This window comes from Perna viridis, chromosome 7 (assembly GCF_037379345.1).
Source record: "Perna viridis isolate PV_CMFRI_1.1 ecotype Kerala chromosome 7, ASM3737934v1, whole genome shotgun sequence".
NCBI lineage: Eukaryota > Metazoa > Mollusca > Bivalvia > Mytilida > Mytilidae > Perna > Perna viridis.
In genome coordinates, this window is record NC_142451.1 from 14983307 (window position 1) to 15002375 (window position 19069).

The 19069-nt window shown below is 30.8% G+C and overlaps 2 long non-coding RNA genes across 2 annotated transcripts; one reads left to right on the forward strand and one right to left on the reverse strand.

Annotated features, from left to right (window-relative positions):
- The first annotated feature begins 258 nt into the window (after nt 1–258).
- LOC148611490 (uncharacterized) lies at nt 259–18524 on the forward strand. Its single transcript, XR_015924134.1, has 2 exons — nt 259–388; nt 17291–18524. It is a non-coding gene; the product is annotated as an uncharacterized LOC148611490 (long non-coding RNA).
- On the reverse strand, nt 9261–12941 carry LOC148611491 (uncharacterized). The gene is made up of 2 exons (XR_015924595.1): nt 12812–12941; nt 9261–9533 (listed from the first exon to the last, which is right to left on the reverse strand). It is a non-coding gene; the product is annotated as an uncharacterized LOC148611491 (long non-coding RNA).
- Nucleotides 18525–19069: the final 545 nt, after the last annotated feature.

The following is a 19069-nucleotide window of genomic DNA, read 5'->3' on the forward strand; positions in this document are numbered from 1 at the left end:
TGTTTATAGGATCTTATAAAAGAGATCATTTATTAGTTGATAATAAAAAAGAAGTTTACACAATTGCTTAGCTAGAATAATTACATCGATTTAATGCGCAAATTATTGTTAATACAAGCTGTGAACCTATTTGTTAAAACACGATAAAATTAAAACATTTATTTCGAAATAAACTGCGGTTTTTTTTTTTTTGCAAAACAGATGGCGTTTTATATCATTGTAAATTTAATACAGCTATAATTTTGATTGGTTGAATAGTTCCCTTCTCTGTTTCACGACCTGGTATGCCCCAACTTTTCTACATGAACAGGGTCAATGTTTTGCCAGCTTATCCCTCCTTTAGCGTGTGTTGTTCCTGAAAAGTTCTAGAAGAAGAAGACTGCGTTGGGTGAGTGCAGTTTTAATTCTACTTTTACGTTCAATTTATAACCCTATCAATTACAGTTCTGATGGTATAAAAATTGTGTATGAATTATTATCATGACCACGTTATGGTAATAACTCAATTTCAGGGTTGTTACTTTTAGATTTGCATTGGCTATGAAGAAAATTTTATTTTGTTTTTATTACAACAGAGGATGAGTAAGTTATATCCAATGGAGGTGGTTGTAATTTATGATATTTTTCTCAGCGTAAAAAGGAACAATCTTAAGAGATAATATTATCATCATTGTATAATTTATGTCAGATTGCATCGTAACTTATGTATGAAACTGTTTTATTTTATCATTTTCTAACATAGAACATAAGGTGCACACTTAAACAGTTCTCGAAGGAGAATCGCATACATAAGGCTATTCTAGAGTTTTAGAAATAAACCAACTTTGCAAGATTCTTGCATTTTCTGAGAGGGCTGCCTGCAGCATTCGTACATGAATAGATGCAATGCTTGTGAAGGTATGGAAGTGTAAAACGCAGGCTTTAAGATATCCGGAAACATTCAGGTCCTCATCCGATTGGATTGTCCTCCCTACACCAACTGGTTGTTTTTCAAAAATGCAAAATTTCGCACGAACTTTAAGAATTAAAATCATGAACAAATTAACAGAAAAAAGTACTCTTTTTATTTGATTTTTTACAATAATACCATGCCAAATTACTTTTTCTGACAGTTTTTAAGTGCCTGATATTTTAGAAAACATGTTTTTTTGACAATTATTTTTGGGAAGGCACCCAAACTTGTTATGAAAACTGATGTATAATTTTATTATGTTACCATGGCTACAGATTTTCATAACAAAATAAAAAATAATATCTATCTTTTTTCAAGGATCTCTATTATGTAAGGTTATGAAATATAAATACCTTTTACTTGAAAAAAATGTTGGATATGCTTGTTTAAGTGTCTCAATATAGCTTTATTACCACAAATTGTCATAAAGTTATCTGCAGTGACCTATTTATATAGTGGAACCTTAAAAGAAACCGTGATAATAGAATTATATAAACTGCAAAACGCAAACAAATGAGAGACGAATATATTTAAATAGGACAAACTAAGAACAACACTTTTCTTATAACTGGATGACTGCAAAGTTGTACATGTGTGAATAAATGAAATGTCTGTGATGCCAGCAAGTAACCTTAGCAAAAAATGCCTGTAATTAATAAATACACATTGTACATAAGAAAGAAAACTGTAACGTATGTCAGGTCAGATCCTTAATATTCTGTTTAAATTATTGATGTTTATGGTACTGGATAGATATTAATATCATATAAATAAAAAAAATTACATGTATAACATGATATCTGACACATCTGCGGGTTCTTGTCCAGAAAGTGTCCAGGTTACAAGGATCCTACAGAAGCTTGAAAATATAACTATATATTTTCATCTTATAAATTTGGACGCCATTGAGGGATCAAGGGACGGGGTATTCCGAGCCTACCAATTGTTTGTTTTTGTATTCTTAATTTTAAAACATTGAGAAAAAATTCAGAACGTGCAATAAATAATCAAGCACATTTATTTCAAATACAAGTGGATTTAATATAAAATTGTACCCATTTTGCTTCAGGACATACTCAAGGCTCTTTGTAAATATCTTGATGCTCCGTGTACCTTCTTCCCCTGTGGTAACCACGGCGACTCGTGAATTGGCAAATAAAGTCAATGAACTAATCTCTACTACATAAAATTGTAGGAAAACAATTGTATCAGTAAAAAATATAAGAATTAGAATAAAATTTAATACAAATTACATACAACCAAACTCAATAGCACATATCATTTGTAGTTATTGGATTATGAATTGAATGCTGAAGATGACTGTTTTTATATCGAACTGCTGTGATCTAAAACATTAAAGTAGGCTAAAAAGACAAAAAATACCTTAAAATATTGATATGGTCACTGGCATAGTTTGTACAGCCAGGGCCTTTTCTTTTACCGAATGTAAGCTACTTTTTCGTTTATTGCAATGTCTCAGTTTTATCAAACTTTATTTTCCTATAAGGTTTGTTTGTGTACAATAATATGTACTCATTGACTTTAGCGTCCATTAAAATATAGATACACACTTAGATCAAGTAGATATTTTCTGATTAAATTTTATGCTGAATCACACCTGAGGGCCTAAGTGATGATAAAAGAAACCGACATTATATCTTTCATCCATGCGACGTTAGCGCATACAGTACATCTATCTATGGCCAATACTTAATACTTAAATGGGTCAATATTGAAGTCTTTATATTGTAATATCGTACGGTTAATTCGTGAATTAGTCAATATTTGAAGAATATTGTAATATCGTACGGTAAATACGTGAATGGTCAGTATTGAAGTCTTCATTTTGTAATATCGTACGATTAATACGTACATTGATCAATATTGAAGTCTACATATTGTCATATCGTAGGGTTAATACGTACATTGGCCTGGGCAATATTGAAGAATATTGTAATATTGTAATATTGTACAATTTATACGTAAGGTGGTCAATTTTGAAGTCAACATATAGTAATATCGTACAGTCAATTGCTCAACATTGAAGTCTACATAATAATGTTGTCATTCATGGTAAAAATACTAGTAGTTCGTGTGACTTTTTATCAGTAGAAAATATGTTAAATAGAAGTTCTTTTTCTATCTTTGACATTTATATAGCTAGCAATTTATATTTGTTATCACAACAAGGAAAACAAAGAAAAATATCAGATAAATGAGTAATTTCATAATTGCATGTTAGTTGAAAGGGGTAGCTGTTGTGTTAGAGATAGTACAGCCTTTAACCTGTTTGTTCTATGAAAAAAAAACTGAGATGATTCGAAGAACTAAATAACACTTCCTTGTTAAGTTTCAAAGTCCAAATACGCCATTCAATATAAAAAATGCACAGAAATGTAAAACTACGAATGCAGTTAAAATCTCAGTGGATTTACTTGTCGTTCAAAAAAGCCTTTCAAGTAACCGGTTGAGTTTTGTTAACTCGAGGGAAGACCAATTTACTTTCAGTTTGCTTTGTTTTTCACAATAGTTTTTAGTAACTTGTTCGTTTATTCTGTCACCCTTTTCTTTCGACGTCGTCGTTCAATGGAATATAAGATAGGAGTTTTCCCTTTAACAGCATGCACGCTTGATTTCACTTACAGAACCATCATTCGGTATTTACGTACTTGACGTAAGGTTAGTCTTGTTCTGTACTTGACTTATATGTTGTTAGAGGTAATTTGATCAAACAAAAACAAAGGGTTCAAAGACCCTTTGCCCCATGTAGAATAAAAAAAATGTCATAAGTCATTCTCATTTATGAGAACACCGACTCCTTATCAAACTATAATAAATTAACATATTTAGTTTCTAAGACGTTTTGAAGCCAGTTTATTATTATAATCAAATTCCAAGCATCTTATGATTTGTTCTGTCATTGTGATTGTCATTTATGACAGAAGCAGGATGTATGATGTATTTGTGTTAACAATTGATGGACGTATGTCATGTGACAGACAATGATTCATGGGAAATTGAAATAGGTCAAGGTCGAATTATCTGCTGTTTGATATGCTGATTTGAATATTTTCCGTTTGATAATACAAAATATGCAAATTACTTCATTCTTAACATATGCAAATTAAGTATACTGTGACAGCTTTCAAATATAATGATAAACTGCTCCAACCAGATGTCTGCAAATGTATGTCATATTGTTTTATATTTGGAATCAAAATGCAGAAGAAAGAATCCTTGAGATCTCATTTCTAACCACATACGTTAATTAAAATGGGAACTGCATACAATAATAAACGTCAAAATTACCTTAATTGGTATTAATCATTCAAACAAGCCTTAACATGACGTGAATGGTGTCATTTGTAATAAATTTCAACATAACCAGATCAAGTCAAATGCATTTTTCATTGTGTAATCATATCTAGGAGTGTCTGACTCCTGGCATATTTAAAACACGTGTCATGGAAAAGATCCATTGCAAGAAAGCAATCCAGGCACCCTCAAGTAACCCATTAACGCGTTATATGAATATGACTTCATTCGTACTTTGTGCTCAACATAGAAAGTTTGTGAATAACACCCTCTGTATTACAGACTGAGATTCATTTTGAACGTTTACAATAAGAATTACAGTTTATCTATAGATTGACACCAATAGAATACTGCTGTGACAAAGGTTATTAAAAATAACATGACACGTTGTTTTTTTTTTAGTCATATGTATTTTTCATATACTTTTTTTATCTTCCATTTTCCACCATATTTTCATTGCTTTAACTTTACACTTGTCGCGCCATGAGCAACTTTGGCAGATTAAAAAAAAAGAAAATGCCTGCTAGTTCAATTTCTGAAGGGTAGTTTTCCATCTCATTGTAGTGTACTGTCAATAAGGTTCTTAAAGGATACTATGAACACGATCGGCTTGTATAAAAGACTGGTTAAAGTCTATTTATATAGAAACTGAAAACCTAAACCACAAACTTTTGTGTGCCTGTCTTATGTATGTGTAAAACATTTCAACATACACAAAAGACATTTGAGTCATAGTTACTTTACTTTATACATCTATGAATATTCATAACATAACCAATCAAAACTTTCTATTTGATTGAATACCTCACAATCATGTAACATTATACAATGGTGGGAAAAGAATACTATTTTAACCGATATGATGATATACAAATTGGATAGTGTTTTTCAACTCATTGCAATGGACTGATGAACTATTATCGTGTATACTTTTCCAAGCGTCATTCCAAGGAGGGGAATATTTGTCGAATTATTACATGGGAGAGGGGTATATCACTTTTTGTATGCATGAAAAGCTTTGCAAGGTCCACTGGACCTATATTTCTTGCATGACTAAAGATTACAGTTTTGTAACCTCTACGTACTTCCAGGACTTATATGATATTCCAGGTTATATGATAAAGAACGTCAAAAACACTGAATCATGTGGACAAGATGACAAATATTTCTAATACCCAATAAGTAGTCTACATATTTACATGCAGTGAAATTTCAAGTATTCACAGAAGAGTTAAATTTGAATTATTCACAACCCTATGATCATAAAGGATTTAAATATTAAAACAAATGTTTCCGACTTTTGGAATGAAAAAAAAAATGCAAATTCTAAAGCTATATTATTTGTACATCTATGCATTTTTTTCTTCTCCATAGAATCATTATTAAATTTAGTTTTTAGTTGAGAACACCAATATTCGATGTCTATTATGACCTATTCAATACGTTAAATGATGTTGTGAGACGCATTTGTTTAATTTGATTTGTATCACGAATAAGTCGAATTGTAAAATGCATTGACTTGACTGCTTATTACAGCTGTCATATTCAGTATGTTTTCGTATTGTAAGAAAAATGACTTATTCATTTGACTAGTAGAATAAGTTGACGAGCATAACTAGAAAAGGGGGACACGTTTTCTTTTAGTTCGCTAAAGCATACTAAAGGATTCCTATACAAATCACTAAGGACACAGAGTATCAAACAATATGCGTCTTTGATACCTGTTAGGACAGTAGTATCAGTATATAATATAGTTATAGTCATTAACATACTATATCTCAATAATGAATTACTGGTAAAAATAGTCTGGTTTCTACGCCTAACTCTATCTAAGAAAAACATCATTGCACATAAAAATATTTTGGAAGTAGCAATACCTAAGAGCTGATGAGTGGAACGTCTTGACGAAGATACACAGAGGACAACATAAACAATTGAACAACTTAGGCAAGGATCTAATAAAAACGTAAAAATCAGACCATAAATAAACAAGCTATCGTCAATAAATCAAAAAATTACTATTTTCTGACCCTTTATTCTTACTTGGCTCAAATCACAACCAAAAAATCAACCAATCCCAGTCTTCCTTTTATGGTATGGCACATTAAATACAATGTCAAAAAGATTCATTCACTTATAGCCAAGTTATTGTCAGGACATCAGGAAAATGCATGTTTCTGGTCCCCTTATAGGCCCCTTATTTCGGAAGAGAACAAGTCTTTATCCTAAAAATCAATCGTGTAACAATATCATAGACTTTCCTATGAGTTTATTGGAGTAATATAGTTAAATTCCATGAAATGCTTGTTTTAGGTACTTTTTAGTCCCCCTTTTAAAACAGATGAGGCCATTACCCCCGAAATCAAAATCAACCTACTTTTTGTGGGTTGGAACCTTGTTATAAAATTTTATAAAGATCGACCAACTAATACTCAAATTATAGCACGAAAAAACAGGACGACGACAGCACCATACCAATCTACAAACTCTTGTAACATGGACTGACTTCAGCGCCTGTATTGTATTATTTCTTATAGGTTATCAGTTTTTAAAAGCGTGATAGTATATACGTTCTGTTTAAATTTTCTGTAATAATAAATAAAAGTTGAAAATATATATATGCTGTGCATCTTGTTATTTTCATTTCTGTATTTGTTTTTATTTCATGGATCAATTTAGGTCTGTTTTATTTCGCATGGAAACTTGTTATACTAATTGTCAAAGAAAATTTTCATGAATCTATATGTGGCAGTCTGTTCAATCTTTTGTAAGTTACATTTAGGTTTTGAGGTACAATATTGAACGCTTTTAATGTACATATAAGTTGCGATGTTTAATTTCATTTTAGCTTCACTTCTCTGGAACACCCATTGCAGTCACCCTTATATCATAGAACGATTGTTGGGCTGTGTTGTTTGTTGTGTGTATATAATGTTAGCTTACAAAGCTAGCATTGACTGACTTCCTTGTTCTATTAAGGTCTTCAATAAGTGTAAACAAACCTTAAAGTAAGCTCCGAAAGGCACGGACAAAAAAGTAATAAAATTCACGGAAACAGAATTATGAATCTTCTTCAAAATAAGCTAAAAAATCAAATAACGACACGAAGACACATAGTGAAAACAATGGATATTACTGTATTACCAGATATAGAACTTTTTAAGATGAATACATAGCCATGTCTTGTGAAATAAAGAAAATGATGGTACACATTTCATACATTTTAAATATTTTTTACAATGCATATTCCATCTTTCCGGTCAAACAAACATAATGAATAGTTTTTTTATTTATTATATTTGAAACAAGCTCCCCATGCAGGTCCTGGTGTCAAATGAATAGGCCCACAGCAGCACTAAGCTTGTAAAAGGCACTAAATATTGTTCAGAACCCTGGCTAGCAACCGAACAACTGGGTTGTGTGCCCTAGGTGGTGCAATGGGGTACCATTGGGAATGCTACATGCTGGGATCGTCAGGCTATAATACGGAAAAACTGAACGCAAACCATAGTGGTGCAACGTGTTGGGCAATATGCCATGTTAAAGAATCCTGGTGTGGTATTCTGTAGGAGTAGGAACTTTTCCTCTCCGCCACAGAAGGCTTAATTGAACGACCCCACCCACCTCTCCTTATTTCCAGTGGCAATCGAAAGTCGTCGACCCTATTGTCCATGTGCCTCATCCCATTTTTCATTTCATCATCCATTTTACGTTCATCGCCCGGATATAGCTGAAACATTGCTGCTTGGGCGTTAAACTCCAATCAATAAATCAATCGAATTTGGAAAAAAAGATACTATAAGTTTCTTCGTATTTATGTCGATATTTTCCAACTTTAGATTTATGGTGCACAATTGTTTTGCGTTAAATGGCAGTATTATCCTTATAGTATTTATGTATAAACACTATATGACATTTTTGTATTATTTAGTACCCGGTAATATATGTCGTATGTATTCAACTGAAGTCCACAACGTGTATTTTCAAAAAAGGGTTTTTTTAAATCTGTTTACTTTTAATAAACAACAATATTTTGATAATATGAAAACGATTTTTTTTTTTTTGTATTCAGGGCTTTTTTTTGGCGTTTCTTTCGTGTTCTCGATAATTATTGCTATTGTGTTTTTGTTGTTGAATTAATGACAACGTAAACATAAAACAATTGTTAGCTATGACGATGCTGACGTGTTTGTTGCAGTACAAATGCTTTTGGTGTGTATCACATATCATTTTTGCAGTTTAATATTCATAAAAAAGTTGTAATACCGTACAATCGTTTGGTTTATTTATCCTAAAAAAATTTCAGAAATAAAAAAGTTTGTTTGTAACACCAAAGATTGAGATAGCCATCACGTTTCTGCTTTTTGTTAGCTCAAACTCTACATACAGTTGTGAAAATAGATCATGAAATCACTAGAACATATATTTTAAGCATTTTGATGATGATTTACCGATATGTTGAAATTTTATGGCATTGTATACCATTTTACCGTTTAAATATTCCAAAAAACAATAAAACAATTTATTAATGTATCACGTTATAACATGTTATATTTAAGAGGGTAACTAACATCTTCTCTAAGATGTATTTGGCTCGTTTAAATTTCTTGAAATTTTATTCAGTGTTTTACGTTGATAAAAGAGGAAACATATGTAAATTTTAAGAAATTTTAACCATGTGTTTCATTGGAATAATTTCAATAAATATATAGTATTATCATCAAGAAATCTTTAGATCACACACATGCTTTGTGTTTGATATCAGAATGTCACATAATAAAACGTTTTGCTGAGTTTTATTCCTTGGTGTTGTGTACCCCTTGATTTTAATTTCACGCTCTTTGTAAGGAATTGAAAACAGTTAAATTACTTTACAGAAAGTGTGTAGTTTTAGTTCGTACATGTACATTTATATAGCGACGGTATGTCTTTTTACTGTTGACAGCATTTTGTTACATCCTTTTCGTTGTGAATTAGATCGAGCTTATCTTGATTATGAAAAAAAATGAATAAGCTTTATTTGTAAACATTTTTGTACTTATATACTTTTAGTACCAGCATAATAGAATAATACAATAGATTATTCAACCTTTTACATACAAATTTATGTCACTGGTTTTAAAATGGTAGTATCAAAAATGATTTGAAATAAATTCTTAAATGACTACGAATTTTAGTGCAACTAATTCTGGACTTCTAGTAAACAAAGAACTACCAGGACCGAACAGTTTGCAACTGTTGAAAGATCAGTTCACTTTTTATTACCCTGAAAAATAAAAAAAAATAATATTAAGATATGTCAATGCTTTAATGAAATCATGAAAGTCAAAATGGATTTCCTGCTATAAAAAAAGGATAATTTAATAAGTTAGTATTTTCTGTGCAATAAAATGAAATACATTTGTATCATAAAATGCATTTAATAATTTTACTTAGGTCCATCAAATTTGATCAAATTTAAAGATTACGTTAAATGAATATAAATAACAAACGGACATAATATGCACCGATGCAGTGAGGATCATAAGAACAGTTTCCGACTGAATTGGGTTAGGTTTTCGTAAAACAAGGTAAATAGTTAATTGTTTTATAATGGTTTAATTTGATGACGGATTTCAACATATCAGTTGTTATTTTAATTGATTCTGTTGCCTCTTTTGTTTTGGTTGTTTATTAAGAAATTATATAAATTATGCTTATAGGAAAATAAATTATATTGTTTCAGAAATTTATCACCCTTGACATCATTATTGATGTACGTATCGAAATGTATAGGTAAAGATAGATACTTCTGTAACCATGTAATCATTTTTCTTCGATTAACATGTATTTAAAAGGCAAATTTCATGTTTGATAAACGTTTTGGCCTGAATGGCTACATGAAATATGTCTTGTCATAGACTATATTGACACTTATGTATATTCTTTGTTTAAAAATGCATATTAAATGCTAATAGATTTGAACGTTTGTTTTAATTCGTTGTAAAAGGTGACATGGCATACATGTAAATCGAATACATTTCAAAGAACGTGAATATTTTTTTCTACTAATAATTGTTGTCATTTTCTTTTACCTTTATCGAACAGATAACAGAAACAAGATTTAAACTCATACAAATCTTTAACTGTCTGGACATGTTATATAGATGTTATATAGATAACGTATTGTTTAAGTTTACGAAAATTATTTAAAAAAAACAAAACAGAAAACTTCGCATTTTAAAGGCCCATTTCAATTATATTATGCTTTCTAGGCACAAAACAGATGATCAAATTAAGAAAATCTGCATATACAAATACATATATTACTTTCAAGTTTTGAAATTAAATTTGATTAAATACATGAATTTTTCAGTATTGTTTTATACAAGTGGTCATTATTAATGAACCCATGTTGTATTTTAAAGTTATAAACAAATAATATAAAATTATTTAAAAATCTCTATAGAGAGATATATGTTATACAATGTATGTGTGTGAAAGTATCACGATAAAATGGGGAAAACGCAGCAGTACCTAAGAAATCTCACAATATTTTTCCACGAACAAGATCAGCAAATCAAATTACGGTCATTTTTCTTGGTATACTTACTAAGAACCCATTAGGATATAAATTTTACTTGACGTTGAACATTATTTCATATTGATGAAATATAAAGACAAACATATTAAAAATTAATTATTTGAAATAAGACTTGCATCATTACACGGATATAAAAAGTACCTGCAGACCACCCTTTCCTTGAATTTTACCAAAGTACGTTTATCTTATTTCCATCCTGTAGTCCTTGGTTTTGTAATGAATAATAACGTCATTATTACGGTAGCATTGCCAGCATGCGATCCTATTCAATATCATCCCCGACCATCGTAATCTAATGGACCTGTCTACGTATTCCCACAGAACTCCACGGCAACGAAAACAAAACCATCATAACATCAAAAGACCAGAAACTGATGCAGCAGAAACTTGTTGGTTTATTCAGAACTCGTTGTCTACGTGAGCGAAATAAAGCAATGGGAACTTCAAGTGCTCGATTGTTTAAATCCGGAATACAGAGTCGTAAATATATCAAACTGGATCCCCAATCGCCACGGAAAACACATTAAACCAGTATATTTCCATTAACAATTGTTCTTTTATGGGCAATAAAAGTTTCCCGGTAGCCTTTCATCTTTAACATGGAGTAAATGAAAACAAAAAATCGCCGCATATTTCAACTTTTAACTTTATTTTAAAATATTCGACCTGCAAGTGTCTGGGCAGTAAATTTTATATTATTGTTTTCTGATAACTTTTATTTGAAGCTCTCAATAGGAATCCTGACAACTTTGGCCTTGTTACTGTTTAAAAATAATTCATAAGGGATTTTCATGAAGATTCATGGAATTTTAGAAAATAAAAACAAATACCTGTTGTTTGTTATTCAATTACAGATTCATTTGTTAAATAACATGGCGCAAGAAACTTCTTATAATATATGTTTGAAAAAAGTGAGAACTTTATTTCTCTAAAATACTGTAACATCACTTAGTAACCATCATGTTTTGTAGTCCCTATACACTTTATGAATTATTATATATCAAATAATCCAATATGTAATATCTATGAAATATGTATTAATTATCCGTTAGGGACTTGATATTGTTGCTACGTTCATGTGTTTATCTAAAAGATACATAAACGATGATAACTTGACAATTCAATCTAATCGTGAAACCCTTCTTGTTAGTATCGTTTAATTCTCTTAAAACAATCAAGTGCAAATAATATGTTTACATTTCGAATGAATTATTTGTAGGGTCAATTTATAAATGAACAAATATTTAGGTTTTTGTATTTTATTATCTATGATATACATATCATATATATATATATTTTAGAAAGTATATTGAACAGAATGAAATCAAACATTATAAATCCAGATTCTTTCGTTATTGTGGCTTATGTTCAGCAATTTTTATTTAAAAAAATTTTAATAGATACATTGGTGTGTTAATTATAACACTTGAGCATGTCTGAATACAGACAGCAGTTACATCAGAAACGGATGATATCTGTATATCATATACAAATTAAATACAAAATATAAAATTATAGATAATACAAACATAAAATAGTTTTGAAAACTGAAATAACAATTAGCATATTACTTGTCGGTGTGTAAGTACAAGTCGTCTTTTATAAAAGTAAAACAATTCTGCAGTTTTATTTCTATTGCAGAGACCTCGTGTAAGTTTGTTTTGGAAAAAGATGCATACAAAAAATCGGTCACAACATTTTGAACTTCAACACTAGTAGAGAGAAAGACATTTCCACAAAATATTTATTTCGTAAAACTGAAAATAAATTCATGATTGATATAAAACTACCAGTTAAAAAGATTTGTTCAGTTCCATTTACATAACATGTTTATTTTTATTTTTCAAATATTATACATGCCAAAACTTATGATTTCAGCTTAAAGTACACCTTTCAGAAAAATAAACGTTTCAATATAATTATGGTTGATCTCAAATACATCTGGTCCTAAACTAACTTACAAATACTGTCATAGAAGAATCCAAAGGTATCTTAATGAAATATTCACACAAAAAGTCCTGGTTCGCATTATATTGCAAAAACAAATATCAAACAAACAATTTCACAAAAGTGAACGACACATGTTTCGAAAGAAAACCATCCCGGAATAAGCAAGATCTTATTATGAAGCCACGTTTATAAAATTGGCCTTTTAGTAGTGTCATGGCTGCTAATAAATTTTGAGAATTTGGCGTTTTATGGCTAATTTAGTGCACCCTAATGTCAACCCCTAAACACAAACTACCTGACATAAATAATTTTTGACACTGTGTATGATCAGTTTACACCAGTTATTACCGACTGGACACATTTAATTTAAGTAATACTAACTGTGAATACAGATAAGATAGCCCATTATGTGAAATTAATTTCACTATAATACCAGATAACTTACTTTTATTTTGTATTCGCACAATCTATTTTGATATTTGGACTCATGTTAACCTACAAATAATACATTACAGATCATTACTTTTTGCAACAGAAAGCACGGAATTAAAAATATCATTGATATAAATAATAATAATTAAACCTACCCTTTTGAAAATACTATAAATTTTATTAAAATACTTAACATTAAAAATTTAGTATTACAATGTGAATTCGGTTGAAGTTTGAAACATGTCTTACTCCACTATCTAATTTTCATGTACAGTTTTATGATCAAAATAAAAAAGACATTTATTACGTCCTATATACAGTATTTATCAAAGATAATAAATAGAGATGATAAAGTGAACCCAATAGAATTACAGATTTTTTAGGAACTTAAATAGGTCAAATTATAGTTGTGTTAATTTACTTTTTTGCTGTTTTAGTTGCAGTGTACAATCTGAATTAAATCAGGGATAACATGTAAGATTATATGGTAAATACTAGGATTACTTTCCCTTGGATCGTTATGGCATAGCGCTATAACGTTAGTGGCTCGGACAGCACACTAAAAAAACAGATTCAAATTGGACCATGCACAAGATAAGATATGAGCCAAAGCATTATGCTTACTTCTCGACGTAATACGAAATTGCCTTGAATTCACTGGAAATCAGTAAGTAAAAGGGGTGACAAGGTTCAAAGAAATAAGTCATGTGAACCCTGTCAGCCAATTTACATTGCGTTGAGAAGATTTTTTTTACATTTTTAAGTTTGTTAGATCTGCATTCCAAATATAAAACTCTGAGTGATTGCATAATTATGAACATACAGAAACTGGTCGTAGATCAATTTAAAATGTCAGGTTTTAAGATCGCGGCGCAATATGATATCTTTTGACGTTCAGAGATCTAAATTTGCTGCAGGTTTTTTTCTGAAGCATGATGCCAAAACACTTCAGTGACCTTGTAATTATAATCTAGGTAGCAATAGCGCTTACATGAATTTTATTATTTTTGAAGCACTTCAGTCGCTATGAAATGAAATAATATATTATGGAAATTGTTCTTATATTGTCTTATAATTGCTGTTTATTGTGAAAATGGTAATAAAATTGAATTTAATGATCAACGCTGTTAAACGGACGCATGAAAATTTATGACAACAACAAAGTGTCGATACCATAATCAATGGGAGTGTATACCCGAAAGTAGGCAAGAAAGTCTTTGATTGTTACAACAGATGCATTATTATTTAAATAATTGTTAGAGATAAAATAATGATATAAGTACCACACCTATATCACTCTAGGTATATGCAACTGTCAGGTCGACTAATGATATTGATTATTTAGCTCAAATGTAAGAATATTGCATTCATTTTATTTTCTATAGCTTAATTATACAGGAATGTCATTTATAGAAAAAGTAAATATTAATTATCCGTATTAGATGTTTGATACCTCATTTTAAGTGTTATAATATTCGTTGCAAATATTACATTGTGTATGGTGAAGATAATCCTGTTTTAGTTTTTACTTAGCTCTAAAGGCCTGACACCTAAATGGTTGTTTCCCAAGTACATTTTGCCTTTTGTATAATGGAATACTTTTTTAATGTGAATCTTGTTGATATTTTAATTGTCATAAAATGTAACTAAACATGTCTTCAGTAAAGAAGTTTTACGGTGCACTTGGTCCATGCTCCCAATTTTTAGTGGAGTCCGAGTTGCTCATTTCCTTTTGTTACTTTGTTTGTATGACTTTAGTTGCTTTATGTTATTTGTTGGGTGTGTCTGTTTTCCATGTCTGGTCTTTGTCCCTGAATTACATTCTTTTGATTACCGCTATAACCTTGGTTCCCTTGATTACTTTTTTAATAAGGCGGGATTTGTCTAAGTGTATCGTAGTATTTCGTAAATGGGAATTAATAAAAAATAGCGATCTTCTAATAATATCTAAACAAACCTATCAATATTGTTCGCAGCATAAACAAATAACAAAAAAAAGAATAAAATTAGTACTAAATAACAATTAAATAAACCACTCAATGCAAAATTCTTATATGGCGATTCGGTTAAGAGTTTACCTGTCCTCACACACTTTTTAAACAATCCCTTTCAGTAGTTACTTCAACTCTTTGTATATCTTATAGGCAATGCTAAGCAGTAAGGGTGATTAGCAGTACCCCATAAAAACTAGGTATTTGCCTGTACTTCTACATTATCTCTTAAAGAAATATATTTAAGGAATGAAAAACAAAACCAAAACAAAAAACAAAAAAAAACCCAAGCACATGCTTCAAAGGTATTGTGGTTCGATGATCGTAGAAAGGCTTATCGAGGTTCTTGAGAAAGGTAAAATGGCATATAGTACCCATCAACAAACATCAACAGCATAAAAATAAATATGTTACCAAAATGCACTTGGAGAGCCACTATTAAATTCAGTTTGGCCGTGTTACTTAACTAACCCCTTTTTTTACAAGCAGAAAGATCCATGTCGTATTGTATTGCACACTCACAAACTATTTTGATCGGTATGACTCAGTCATTTAAAACACATTGCTTTAGATATACTTTTTTAACAGGGGCAAATCAATTTCACATCAGTATCAACGATTTCAAAGCTGATCTAATTTCTTATTCAATTGCACAGCTTCAAGTTCAAAAGGATAAATATTTTAGAAGCGTGGCGCTACGATCAGAAACGCAATATTAAAGCATAAAATTGACCGGCGCCGATAACAAACGTCACACACAGAGGATCTTAAGTAAACGGATCAAAAATCCATTTGAGGACAGAATTTTATTGGTGGGCGTTACAATGCGTATATATCCACAAACACGACCCACCAGGGATACTATCCATCATATTTTGTTGATAGTTACAATTCAAAGCATATTAAAATGTAATATTTCATGAAGATTTTTCCACTAAGGTCTTCATTTTTTTTTTTTTTTTTTTGGTTTAACAATTTGAAAGGAATCTAACATATCTTACATTGGTATACCAAATACAAATATATATTTATTGATCTAAGGATATACGTTTTTATCAATGGTATTGATTTTTTTATCCAAGCTTTGGGGAAATACTGATTTTGACTTAAACTAATGTTGTTGTCGTGGTCACTAATTTTTGTCTGTGCAAAATGATTGCAAACTGCCATTGACTAAACGTAATTATCTTACTACATATAAGAATAATCAAAAGAATCATGATTCGCGTAGTAATCAAAATAATGGTTTCCAAGGATGAAGACTAGACTAGAAAAAATACACACACGCACACACCAAGAACATGAAACAGCCGAAATAACACGTACATAGAAACCCGGACTCCACTTAACTCCAAGGGTATGGAACAGGTTCACCAGTAAGGTAGGCATCCTCTGCTCAATAGAAACCTATCCATTCGCCATGGTAATGTTTTATTTTAATTTCAAATAATATTTCAAAATTGAGTTACTCTTAAATAACTGCGTACTAACCACGTTTTTGACGTTAGAGACATAATAGACATTTTTTATTGTTGTTTATACTTTTGTAAGTCTAATTATCTTATGTGTAAAGAAAGGCATGAATATGTCATTAAAATAATTTTGTAGTTAGTCGAATTGGAGGATGTTATTTTAAGGAGGTAGGCCTAGGGTAAGGGACATGACTCTTGAAATGAGTGTTATGTTTGTATCATATTCAATTTCACCAAAGCCTATTAAGCTTTCATTTGGAGCAGAATGAAATCAATCCATGTTACTTTGATGCTTACATGAGGTTGATGTCAAATGCAGAATACAAACGTTCCTATGATATGTAAGATTTGTGTCCCTTACCTTAGGTCTACCTCCTTAAGTCCTATGTTTTCTTTGTTTTTTACGGTAGTTGTTGTATGTCTTGTTTTCGATTTTGCTTTTGATTCCTGTTAGAATCACCGATTTGTGATGTCTCTTTGACATTTTTAATTAATTATGGATTATTTAATCCTTCTTTAAAATAAACCATATCCTACAAGGTTGTTCCAAATATATTAATTGCCTTTTCGTGTCACTTTTTTCTTCTCATTTTAGAAATGGGATACAGAAAGCTGAAAGATAACAAAGACAAAAGTCTCGCATCCATATAACTTCAACAATGCTTCCTGTTGTTGATAAAGTAGTTAACAAGTCTGCATCAATTAAACAATGTCTTCTGAATAGATAATTTTTTCCAACAAGCACTGTGACGGAGAGGTATCTCAAACATACAACAGTTATCAATTTCATCAGGCTATAAACAAAACGTAAGACCAAGCAATAATTCAAATGTCGTAGCATTGAACAGTAGAAATAAATATCTAGACCAGACAATCAAAAACCCGTCCAACAGGGATACTAATGTGTCATCGGAATACGCATCATGAATAAATCAAACGCGCTCTAATCACGACTTGGACAGGAGGTTATAGGTCAGGCTCGAACGAGAGTGTAATATCAGTCAGATGAGTAGAGGTTACTGCTGTTCGTCCGATAAGTCAGACGATGTACGAGATGTTCCGAAATGCGACGAGATTGAGGTTTCAGACTTGGTGTCACATTTGAATTCTAGGATGAAAGTGTCTTTGGTAAGACGTCTCATAATGGCAAAAACAAATAGAACCAAATCAATTCCAGAAAGGATTACTACTCTCCTTTGAAATTCGACAAAAAAAAAAAACAGAGAAGAAGTACAAATAGTTCAAAATAGGCAAAAATTTATTTTTAAGTCCTTTGAATCCACAAAATTATATGTATACGGCATGCAACCAAAAAGTTTCCATTTGACATATACTTGAAGCTGACAATGCTTCATTACCTTAGTTTCGGAATGCCTTGGCCGTTGGTATGACAGCATAACTTTGCCTGACTGTGTCTCAATATGTCGCAGCTTTTTGTATTGCTTAATAAACAGTTGCTCGGTTTTTATACTTCTGAAATTTGTTCAAAGCCTAATTATAATGCTGATTTTTTGTATCATTTTTGGATTATCAAATTTTCATTCTTTCGTCTATTCTTTAGTTTGTTGATATCTCGATATCTTTCTCTATTCAACAATAATAAGGTTTTGAGTTCGTGGTTTGACCGTTTCGCAATAATCACGAACATGTGTAGGACAAGACCAATAGTTCTTCAGAAGTATATTATGTATTGGATGAGGTATATTATATTGTTATGTGTTTTAACCCGCAAGTTATCATTAATGACAAGACGGTTTTTTTTTATACAATACTTAGTATTTTACAATAACAAGTATCCTGAAGATAATAAAAATGTATATAAACTTTTATTTGTATTGATCTTCTAATCAATACATATTGTCGCTGTTCTCTTTTAAATTACTGTAAGAAAATTCAATACACATATACTACATGCCATATATTTAAAAATAACACATTGTTATATTTTAAATAAAGTTGCAGTATACAGTTTTGAAAATGGTGAAAGTCGAAAACTACTTTGAATGAGGTCAGTGTTTTGTTCTAATGTCAGTTAATTTATTATCAGCAGCAACATTTTGAAAATGTGTTTATACACATCCTGAAAATGCTGGAAAAAAGTTCAATGCTACAATTGTTAATATTTCGAGACTTGTTATGGCTAAACCTTTTAGGCAAGTATTTTGATATTACGCCAAGCAAATTGAAACTTTAGATTAGACAAGAAGACAATCAAAGCCATGCTTAATCGGACCAGTTTTTGTCGTTTTATTTTCATTTGCCGTAAAACTGCAACCAACTGACGAACAAAATGTTAAGATATTTAAGTACACAACTACCCTTACGTCCCTTAACAAGTTAAGGGTATTCGACTACGATTCGATGCAAGTGTTTG